Below are 11,669 nucleotides of genomic sequence, written 5' to 3'. Positions count from 1 at the left end.
ATGAGGGACAACAACATGACTGCCTGGCTGAAGCAGAAGAAGTACATTAACCATGATCAGATCTGAAAGATACACCAATTCTTAATTCTATTACCATTTTTGTAGATGGTTCATGCAAGAAAAATCCTGATGGCACAAATGCATCTGGATATGCAGTAGTAACACATAATGAAATCTTGAAAGCTGAAAAGCTCCCCGACCATATGTCTGCACAAGCAGCAGAATTGATTGCCTTAGCTGAAGCATGCAAACTAATGGAGAATAAAAAAGTTACCATTTACACTGACAGTCAATATGCCTTTTCTACTATACATGTGTTTGCACAACATTGGAAGAATAGAGGAATGATAACTTCAACAGGAAAGCCTGTTCTACATAAAGATTTGTTGCTCTCGTTACTGGAAACGGTCCAGCTTCCACACATGGTAGCCATATGCAAATATGCAGCACACACCGCAAACCAAGACCCTGTTTCCTGTGGAAACCGCTTTGCAGATGAAGTGGCTAAACAAGCAGCACAGTGTTTCAATTGGTTAATCAGAAAATAGACCAAACTGTCCTTAGGGACATGCAACAAGCTGCATCTGAAAGTGAGAAAATATTGTGGAAAAAGCAAGGCACTACGCTAAATGATCAAAGTCAAATTTATATGTGACTTTTGCACAAACCATTCTTGCCACGAAGTTTGTTTAGATTGGCTGCAGTATTGAGCCATGATCCTTGCCATGTCTCAACAGAAGGGATAGCTGGACTGGTATCTCAATATTTCACGACTTATGGATTCAATTCCTATTCAAAAAATTTTTGGAGAGCATGTTTGCTTTGTGCAAGACATAACTCCCAAGGCAATGAGAGACCGTAAAGAGTGAAATTTCCAGTTCCACAATATCCATTCCAAACAATACACATGGATCTGCTGGAGGTTTCTTCCTGTTAAAAGGGAGTTTTTCCTTCCCACTGTAGCCAAGTGCTTGCTCACAGGGGGTTGTTTTTGACCGTTGGGGTTTTACATAATTATTGTATGGCCTTGCCTTACAATATAAAGCGCCTTGGGGCAACTGTTTGTTGTGATTTGGCGCTATATAAAAAAATTGATTGATTGATTGATTGATTTTATTGAATTAAATCAGTGTGAAAACAAGAAGTATTATTTGGTGATAATTGGTGCATATTCTAAATGGGTGGAGGTTGAAGGAATGTGCTTAAATATACATTGTTTTGTGCTTTTTTCCACATTCAGTATCATCATATTATTTATCTTTTATTGAGCTAAATATTGTTACATATATGAGTGTGTTTTAATGTTTAGAAGTCATCATTTATATATTAATAGAGCATGTTGCTGTTGAAGAATATATTACTCATGCTCATAGTGATCAATATTTATCAATGCTTATTAAACACGTAATCAACAGCTAAGGTTAATTACATGACATCGATATATTCAAATATTTTTCAGTTATATGTTTGAATGCTGTTGAATTGTGTATTGTGTCTGCCTAATTAAAGGTATGTTATGTTTATGATTATATTTGCTTTTGTTCTAAGATTTGCTTTTGCTCAAACATTAGTTTATTTTCTTAGCAAGCTGTCATGGAGTCTTGTAAATGTGATAAACTGTCAGAGAAGGAGACTAAACTGTTTGTTAGAAGGTTGTGCAATTTTGAAATATGCAAACATTCTTGTGGTATAACCGCGTGATGTGACTTGCTGACAGTTTTTCAGTTAGCAGTTGTTGCCCAAAATTTCAGAAGACTTCACAGCGTGTGTGGGCAGGACCATGTCACGAAATGGAGGGATCAAGACCACCCAGATGAAGGACAACACCCAGGATTAGCAGAAAAAATGTTGTAGTAGCATAAGGTATAAATACAAAGACAGCCCACTGTTCAGTGTTCCTCCTTGCTGTCAGGTTGCTGGAACACCAGATTGCTGTTTGAAAGCTTGCAGCTCCTGGGACCTTCAGAACTTCTGGGTATGTTTTTGCTTATCTCACTAATTCTGTAAAACTTGCATTCTGTCAAATTCTGTGACATTTAAATTCTGTTTAATAAATCTGAGTGGTGGACTACCCTCAGAGTATTTGTGTTCAAATTTAAATAACTGGTCAAAACCTTTCTTCAAATCAACGGATGCACAGGATAAGAGAGACAGGGGAGAGCAAGGTCACTGGAGACCCCAGAATTATCCCATGAATTAGTGACCACGACATGATTTGAAGAAGGTAATTAATGAATTAATATTACAATGATTATTTCAGCGATGATGACTGAGCCAGCGTGAATGACATTGAATCCCATCACACATCAAAAGAGCCCTATCTGTAAAAGGCAAGCATAAGCCTTTTTAATAAAATTGTTACCTAAAAGGGTTTAGGTAACCTGGGTTAAGGTAACCCCCAAAAGATGTCATAAAAAATAATTAAATACTAAAAATAAATAAATAATATATAGACTTAAAAAAATAGGACCGTAGAGAGAATTAAGATTCTGCCTGGCCTGTGGATATTGTGTATTGTGGGGTTTTTGGTGTGACATTAACTAAGTCAACGTGATGGACAAACAGCTGTTTATAAGCTAAGACTAACACTGGCTCTTTAAGAATCGGTGTTATCACTGACGACTTTGATAAATGTACCGCGGATATCTGTCATTGTCGTATGTGTACGTAGTGCAGCGGATAAGTTCAATTTTTCACTAGAACACTTCAGTTAATGATGCAAGCAAAAAAATTGGCACAGATATTCCCCATAGCGTACTTGTGAAAATTCACTGGGTACCCAGTCAAAATTTTAAGATGGCCGCTATTTTTCAAGATGGCCGCCATTCGACTTTCCATATCGCACCTCTCGCAACTTTTGTCATGTTTCTAAGCATTTGTATTTGTTTTATTTGCTTAATCTACACCCCCAAGCAAATATATGCTGGATATTTGTATACTGATTAATATAGTATATAGATTTACAAGCATACACAATATGGCAGCCATATTTCCGATCAGAACACATGAATGACTTACAAGGCTCTTGGCGATGTTTTTATGTTATGCACAAGTATTCATTTCATTAAATATGTCACACACAATTGGTTTACAATTCAGTTTGGTGTGAAGTTGCTGATTTTGTATTATATTTAAAAGAGTGAAAGTCAATGCACAACCAGGGCACACTGGTGACTTCACTGCTGTTCAACTCAGCATGGGGTTCAGTGTCAGCTAATCTTGCTTTACTAATGCCATACTTAGTATTACTAACACCAAAATGGTATGCTAGCGCTAGTTGTAGTGTAGTTTAGCATAGAATAGTGTCCCAAATGCTGTCTAGCAGCCCCAAATCATTTAGCTAGTAGAAAGTAATTTTAGTAGATTTAGTTAGACAGCCACACCTGAACTGACAGGGTGTGCCAGCGCGGGAGAGCCAAGCCAAGGGTGAGGGGGCTATACATGGGTTACCCATGTACTTACCCAGATGGTGTACAGATCACACAGGACTTAAATGACATTGGATGAATGATCGGGCTAGGTGTAGGGTAACCGAACCTAGTTGTATCCCATACATCAATGTGCATACTTGACAAAAGTGGTAAAAGGATAGCCCCTCCGCCTTCGTCAATGGCTCAAAATGGCAAGTTCTTTCCCAAGCAGAAAGGAAACTGACTGGAGCAAATGCTGTCTTTGTCAAGACAATAAAAAGGAAGGTCTTATTTCACCCTTAGCTTCTGTGCATCATGATCCAGAGCAGGATGGATATGTGATGATTGCAAGAAATGTGCCATTGTTCCAGGAAATCGGTGAAATGCCAATCACCTTTGACCCAGCAAGGCTGGATGAAGGCAGTGGCATAGAGGCAACATTGAGAGAAAACATGGCAAAATACCACAGAAAATGTAGACTCATGTTCAGCAATTACAAACTAGATCGTAAGCGAAAACCTACAAGGCAAAAACCTACTACCAAGAGTGACCACCTGGAAAAGGAAGCAAAGTTCCCCCGTATGAGTCCTGATAAGGAAGCATGCATTTTCTGTGACAGCAAGGCACCTGTGAGGGATCTTCGACAGGTGATGACAATGCATCTCAATAGGAGACTGCATGAGTGCGCCACCACACTCATTTTTTTCTTTGGAACTGCCAAAGCTTTCCTTATCTTGTCGAGTTCTTTGCAATATAAGCAATGTATCATTGTAGCAGATGGTCAAAAGTTTCTTTATTTATATATTTTTTTTTTGTCAGAAAACTGTCTATCACTACAGTACAGATCAACAAATATACAAGGTCTGTCAATAAAGCAACATACCTTTTTATTTTTTTCAAAAAACCATATGGATTTCATTCATATGTTTTTACCTCAGACATGCTTGAACCCTCGTGCGCATGCGTGAGTTTTTCCACGCCTGTTGGTGACATCATTCGCCTGTGAGCACGCCTTGGGAAGGAGTGGTCCCGCCCCCTCGTCGGATTTTCATTGTCTGGAAATGGCGGAATGAAAAGGACTTTTTTTCCATCAGAATTTTTTCAGAAGCTGTTAGAGACTGGCACCTGGAAACCATTTGAAAAATTTATCTGGCTTTCGGTGAAAATTTTACGGGCTTCACAGAGAATAAGGACTTTTACTACAGCTTTCAGGACTGCTTTAAGGACGGTCGGTGCGCCGCACTCCGAGATGCAACGATGCAGCACAAACCACTGGATCATTTCTAAACGGATGGCTCTGTGGATACGAGACCGTCGTGTGCTCTTTCTCTGGTTATCACAAGAGCTGGACATCAGCCATTTTCCGGCAGATTTCACTTTTAACAAGAGATTTTGTCATGGAAAGCCGCGCGGAGGCTTTGCGTGTAAAGACCGATTCGCTTTGGAAGCAAGACAAAGGAACATCTCCGTTTCGGAGTGTCAGAGGACAAGTTTGGACATGCCTATCTCGGCTTTCAGTGCTTACCAGTCGAGTGAGTATAAGAGAAATTGTGGAGAGCTGGACATGTCCCAATTCCTCCGCTCCTCTTTCCATGACAAAAACTCCTGTAACAGTGGAATGTGCCGTTCATTTCCAAACTGGATGCTGTGTTTATCCAGGACATCGTCTGACTACCACAGGAATTGCGGAAGACGTGGACATCAGCACTTTTTCGGCACATTGAGACAGATGTGCGAAGGAATTCCAATCCATTCAAATCCATATGGTTTTTGCAAAAAATTAAAAGGTCGGATAGTTTTCTAACAGACCTCGTATATCTAGAAACACATATGAAAGAGGAATTTGCATACACACACACACACATTATATATATGTGTGTGTATATATATATATATATATATATATATATATATATATATATATATATATATACATATACACACATGATCTGAGGTATACATATACATGTATATATGATGTGTCCATATAATTTATATTTTTTATTCTGATAAAACCTTATAATGTGAGATATGCAGATACAGCAGATTTATAGCTTTAAATCATAATTGCTAAAAAGACGATTTTGCCCTGGCATTTTGAACAATATGTTTTCAAAATTATATTTATTATACTGTTGATGATTTTAACTATTGTACAAGCCCAAAAACACACTTTAGCTAAGAAATGGTGCATTTGTTTCATCCATTGTGTGCAGAAATCATCATAAATTAGTATAGCCGGCAGCCGTCTTGAAAAATGGCAGCCATCTTGAAATTTTTTGTGGGTACCCAAACCTTTTGAAAGAGAAGGTTCTACTGAGCTATTGTGCAAAATTTCTTGCTTGCATCATTAACTGAAGTGTTCCTTTGCTTATCTGCTGCGCTAATGTGTGTGAGTCTGTGTCCAGGGTGAAGAGAAAAATTTTTTAAATGGAAAATTCTGAGAAAACCCTATTAATGAAGTAAATTTATTCAGCTTGGTAAGATGATAATTCAAAAACAATAAATACCAAATTATCAAATAACTTGGATAAAGTGATTAAAATATTGTTAACTTTTGAGCACCAGATTAGTGGAAAAGACGGGTTAGTTTTGCATATTCAATATATTTCAAGTAAAAGGCAATCAAAATACATACCGGTAAAACAATTAATGATTGGATTTATTATTGTGAATATTTTCATGTGGTGTTGGATTGTGTATTTGTCCTCTGTAAATGTACTTGGGGATATTGAAGTTTGTGTGGGTTGGTTCTTGTCTGTATCGAACAAAATTCAGATTGACTGTTTTAATTGAACACTGCAGTATTTGGCTTATTTTTGCCTCAGTTCTCATGAATGAGCTACTGTGGAACTGACCAATTAGATCAATAAGTTCCAGTGGGTATTCATAAACACGTTTGGAAACAGGCTCATCTAGACAATAAAGAATTTGTTATAAAACATTTCTATTAATCAGTTCCCCAGTATACATATTAAATACTGCTAAAAAAAAAAGAAATAAATACATTTTTAATTGACTGATTAATTATTTTGACTGAAATAACAGACAGAATTGCCTGTGTGGGTGGTTGTGGTAGATCCTCTGTGGACTATTTAAAACTGATTGTGAGACTGAATTAACACCCAGTTCCCGTCCTCCAGGCCCTAAAAAGTCTGCGAGAAGGTTGGCGGGCAGGTCTCCTATCAGGGCACTGCAACCAATAGTCCCTTTGAGTTCTACGTGTATATATTTGTATATAATATGTCAAGTGTAATAGGACTCAGGTCATTTTTTGATCTGTGGACGTCTTTTTCTAATTTTATTTGAGAGGAGGTTCCACAAAGGACCATGACAAGAAAAAACATGAGGGGGTGAAAAATAAACTATTAAAATACGCAAGTCAGGCTGAAGGACAGGGAGCTGAATGAAAGGTCCAAGAATGTTTTTAAGAATGCAAGTGCAGGTGAAAGCTGGATTAAGAAAGTTGGAAGTGCAAGTTTGAGTAGGTGGAGAGTGTGTGGTTACATGAAGGTGTGTGTGCAGGTGGAGGAAAGTAAAAAAGGGTGGACAATTATAACGTGTTCATATAGCTCCTGGTGGAAGCATTAATATTGTTGAGGGGGAACTGACAGCAATGTAGAAGCAACAAATGGAACAATAAGCCGATATCTTGATCATCCTGTGTTTTTGGTTCTCTCCCTCAGCCCCAACCAGTCCCAGCAGAAGACTGCCCCTCCCTGAGCCTGGTTCTGCTGGAGGTTTCTTCCTGTTAAAAGGGAGTTTTTCCTTCCCACTGTAGCCAAGTGCTTGCTCACAGGGGGTCGTTTTGACCGTTGGGGTTTTACATAATTATTGTATGGCCTTGCCTTACAATATAAAGCGCCTTGGGGCAACTGTTTGTTGTGATTTGGCGCTATATAAAAAAATTGATTGATTGAAATTGATTGATTTTTGACTGATATAAGGTAAACCTTCATGAGGTGTCTATCTTTTCTTTATGTAATTAGTATTTTTCCTAAGTATGATTTTTTTTTTTTTTTTGCAAATCCGCATAATAGTTGTTAATTTCTTTTTATAGTACTTATATATAATCTCTGCCTTCCAACATGTTCCAAGTTTGTTTAAAATGAAGGATTCCAGTTACAACTTGAGAGGAATAATATTATTTAGTAATCCGAAGATGAAACTACAAATATATATATATATATATATATATATATATATATATATATATATATATATATACATATATACATATATATATATACATATATATATATATATATATATACATATATACATATACATATATACATATATATATATATACATATATATATATATGTATGTATATATATATGTATATATGTATATATATATATATATATATACATATATATATATATATATACATATATATACATATATATATATATATACATATATATACATATATATATATATATACATATATATACATATATATATATATATATATATATATATATATATATACATATATACATATACATATATACATATATATATATATACATATATATATATATATATATATATGTATATATATATATATATGTATATATGTATATATATATGTATATGTATATATATATATGTATATATGTATATATATATATATATATATACATATATATATATATATACATATATATATATATATATATATATATATACATATATATATATATATATATATATATACATATATATATATATATATATATATATAAAATAAGTGAATCCAATGTCTGTGTTTTGTTATTACTGTATCCCTTGTGATGAGTGTAGTTTCCTGGGGTAAAAAGGGGGTGGCTGATGGATATAAATTGGTGGATCAAATTGTAGCGGGATTGAGTCGACCATCTGTTAGGGGTACAAGATATCCAAAAAGTGTAGATAAATTTAATTATATCCATTCACTGTTAAACTGAACACTCCATTTTAATACAATAATTAAGTTAATGAAACTCAAACTGTTGTGTGCTGGGGGGCTGGGGTGGACATGGTTTTTTTTTATGTGTTTTTTGTTTCCTAGGTGGTTTGGAACTGATCTCTGGGAAAGCTGTGCTGCAGAAGAGTCTCTCACCTTTATTATGATGATTGGCTGCACCTGCTGTGATCTCGTGCGGCTCTCCATTAGGAGGAAGTTACGACACCTGTGATATTCACATGCAGATCTAAGGGCTTTCAGCTAGTACCTATGTGGTAATTAGAAGCTGCATTTAAGCCAGCAGTGAGTTGGACTGGATTGCCGGAGAATTGAACTTTGTTGCATTCTTGTGACGAGTATGTGAGGACGCCGAGGGCTGCTCCAGAGGCTGACATCACGTCTGTGAAGGAGGATGAGGGTGAGAGGCAAGCGCTGTCAGCACACGTCAGAGGTGATTATTTCTAAAAGCTAAATTGTTTATATGTTGTGGCGTTTGACGCAGTTAAAATTAAAGAATTGAAGATAATTGTTCTGATTGCTCCTCACGGCTGTGGTGAAGGGATTGATGATCTTCCACTCACTGTGAGCAGCTGTTTGTCTGAAGTAGGTCCGCAGTAAGATCTGAACGTGTTGCTGATAAGTGTGCCTCTGTGGAGAAAATTGTGGATAATGATAGTATGAATAACCTCACTTCTGCTCCTCCTTCACAGAGCATTGTTCTGGAAAGCCACCTGGGGGGTGGGGGGTGTTGACGGAACGATTGAGTCCAGAAGATTCGGGCTCGGATCTGTTGTGGCGCTGAGAGAGTGCGCCACTTGTCCACCTCACCAGACTTTTATTATTTAGATTTTATGGACAGCACAGGGTGACAGTAATAAATCTGTTTTTCTTTCTGGAGCTGCTTCTGGTCAATTAGTGCTGGGTTCTGTTGGACTCTGGGCCGCTCCTCGGTCCGCGTTCCTCACATAACACAAACTTTGAAAAGTTATAGTCACTCATTTCCATTAATTAAACTAACTCAAAAATGACTTGTTGTCATAACAACACAGTTCCTTTAAGTGCATTTGAAGTTTTGGGACATTTAAGTGTTGGTGATGTATTTCCAGTGCATTACATTCACTCATTTTAATTGAGTTTACGTAATGGAGACCAGCAGGTGTCAAATGGACAGTCAGAACAACACAATGCAGAGTCAATAAGTAAACTAAGGAATGCCAGGCCTGGCGCCAAAAAAAAAATATTAAGGGGGCGATGAGTTTATTACAGGGGGCGGGATCCCCCCCCCCCCCCAAAAAAAAGTGCACACTGGAGGGGACGTGCCTCTGAGCGTGCATAATGAATTGGGTGCGCTCCTGGAAAGCTTGTGTATTTAGGCTACACCGTTGTAAGAGACTGTGTAAGAGTAAAGAGTGATGACAGTATTTTTTCATTATTATTTGAACGTATAGACCCTCGGTCAAGTGATCTCCTGCATACAGTCACTTGCCCAGTTCCGGATCACTGCTGTAGTTTTTGTGCCGCCATTTCTCGTAATCAGCACGAATAAGCTAATACTTGGTACCAATGGAAAGACTGATGTTTTGTCTACAAACGACCACAAGCTCAACCGGATGCAGCCGTCCTTGTGATCAGCAGAGGAATCAAAACATCCCGGTGTCTGCGGTGTGCACGCTTTTTCTGACTCACTCATTCCTGCAAGTTTTAAAGTAACGATCTCTAAAACGTAGCAAAGGTGAGTTAGCCGTTCAGTGTTTTTGGTTCTAGAGTGGGACAATATTTACTTACTTGGGTAGAAAATGTCAGTGTGTTATGTCTTGCTGTTTAATTGCTGCGCACATTTATCTCCAACGCGAAAATTTGCCAGTTGCGGATCACTGAAGCAGCAGCCTCGTGTCTGTAGTTGTGAGTCATGTGGACTTTGGGGGTCATCTTGACATCATGAATGGGCATGAATGTGGGGGCTTTTACTTTTTAATTCGGGAGAAATCTCACCTCCACACTTCATTTTTTGCTCGTAAAAACGTATAACGGCGCTTTTCGAAACGAAGTAAATTCTCATTTAATAAGTATAATTTCTATCATTTTGTGTTCAAAACACAGTGTGTATCATTCTGCATTAGAAGGGCTCCAGCCAGATGCCAGGAATGACCCCAAAGTGACGCAGAGTGTCGTGATCCGGAACTGGCAAAAGTGATCCGTTTCTGGCAAATGTTTGCACCACACTTAATGTGGCTTCACACTTTAAGTAGAAGCGCTACTCCACCCAGACTTTTTCAGCTAAATAACATCCAAATACCCAATACAACAATACACAATTAAAGGACATTCAGTTGCATTATGGCTCCGTATAGCGGGACTTTAAAAAAGGTGATCCGGAACTGGGCAGCCGTCTGTACCACAAAACCAAACCAACAACTGATCTGAGAAATGACACGAGACAGTAGATTAACCCCACATACAGCCCTCCATCACAAGTGCAAACACAGTGCAATTGGGCATGACAGTCACACAACAGGTCAAAGATAAACCTTTCATGTAGATATATTTACAACAATACATAACTTTAATATCTGTCATTGTGGGCGACTGGCCATGAATGGAGGGACTAAGAAAATGCAGACCGCACGACAACAGAATGTTATTTGCATTATTATCACTTTTTACTGAGATACACAACACGTAACACGTACATAAAAAGTTGGCTCACTTAACTTTTGTCGTGTCGGCTAGCTGGCGCGCGCTGCTCTCCAATTTAGCCAGTGCATCCTCATCAACCTGGCTGCTTTAGCTGCTGTTCATTGTCGTACTATCCATGATCATCCGGAATACCCATCATCCGGAATATCCATACTGGGACCAAAACACACTTCTCGCATTTTCATCTTTTCCTCTGCGGACAGTTTTTTTTTTTTTTCCCCTCTGCGGACAGCTTTTGGGCTGCGCGTGCGCTATGATGTCATTTGTTTACACATAGCGGGCGGGTATAACCAGGTGTAAATCTACGATACCTGCCCAGCAACGCCCCTGGTAAAGTGATAATAATAATATTGAATAACTAATATTTTGCTATATTTTCCAGTATTTTTTTCTTTTTCTTTCTTTTTTCTTTTTATTTTTTTGAGAACTGTCACATCCGAGGGGGCGGGGTTGATGACGTGAGGGGGCGTCACCCCCAAAATGCCCCCTCGTGGCACTGGGTCCGAGGAATGCATCAAAAAATCTAATCCATAATGTAATTCAAATTGTTAGGCAGAAAGTTATTTGTCACTGTAACTCACTCATTGAGTTCTGCAGTGATTTCAGTG

At 37.8% G+C, this 11,669-nt stretch overlaps 1 long non-coding RNA gene across 1 annotated transcript; it reads left to right on the top strand.

Annotated features, from left to right (window-relative positions):
* The first annotated feature begins 1,911 nt into the window (after positions 1-1,911).
* Positions 1,912-9,654, top strand: LOC117515015. The gene is made up of 3 exons (XR_004561992.1): positions 1,912-1,975; positions 2,141-2,224; positions 8,470-9,654. It is a non-coding gene; the product is annotated as an uncharacterized LOC117515015 (long non-coding RNA).
* Positions 9,655-11,669: the final 2,015 nt, after the last annotated feature.

This window comes from Thalassophryne amazonica, chromosome 8 (genome assembly GCF_902500255.1).
Source record: "Thalassophryne amazonica chromosome 8, fThaAma1.1, whole genome shotgun sequence".
Classification (NCBI taxonomy): domain Eukaryota; kingdom Metazoa; phylum Chordata; class Actinopteri; order Batrachoidiformes; family Batrachoididae; genus Thalassophryne; species Thalassophryne amazonica.
The sequence above is the reverse complement of the archived record's forward strand: the minus strand, read 5'-3'. Positions and strand labels throughout refer to the sequence as shown.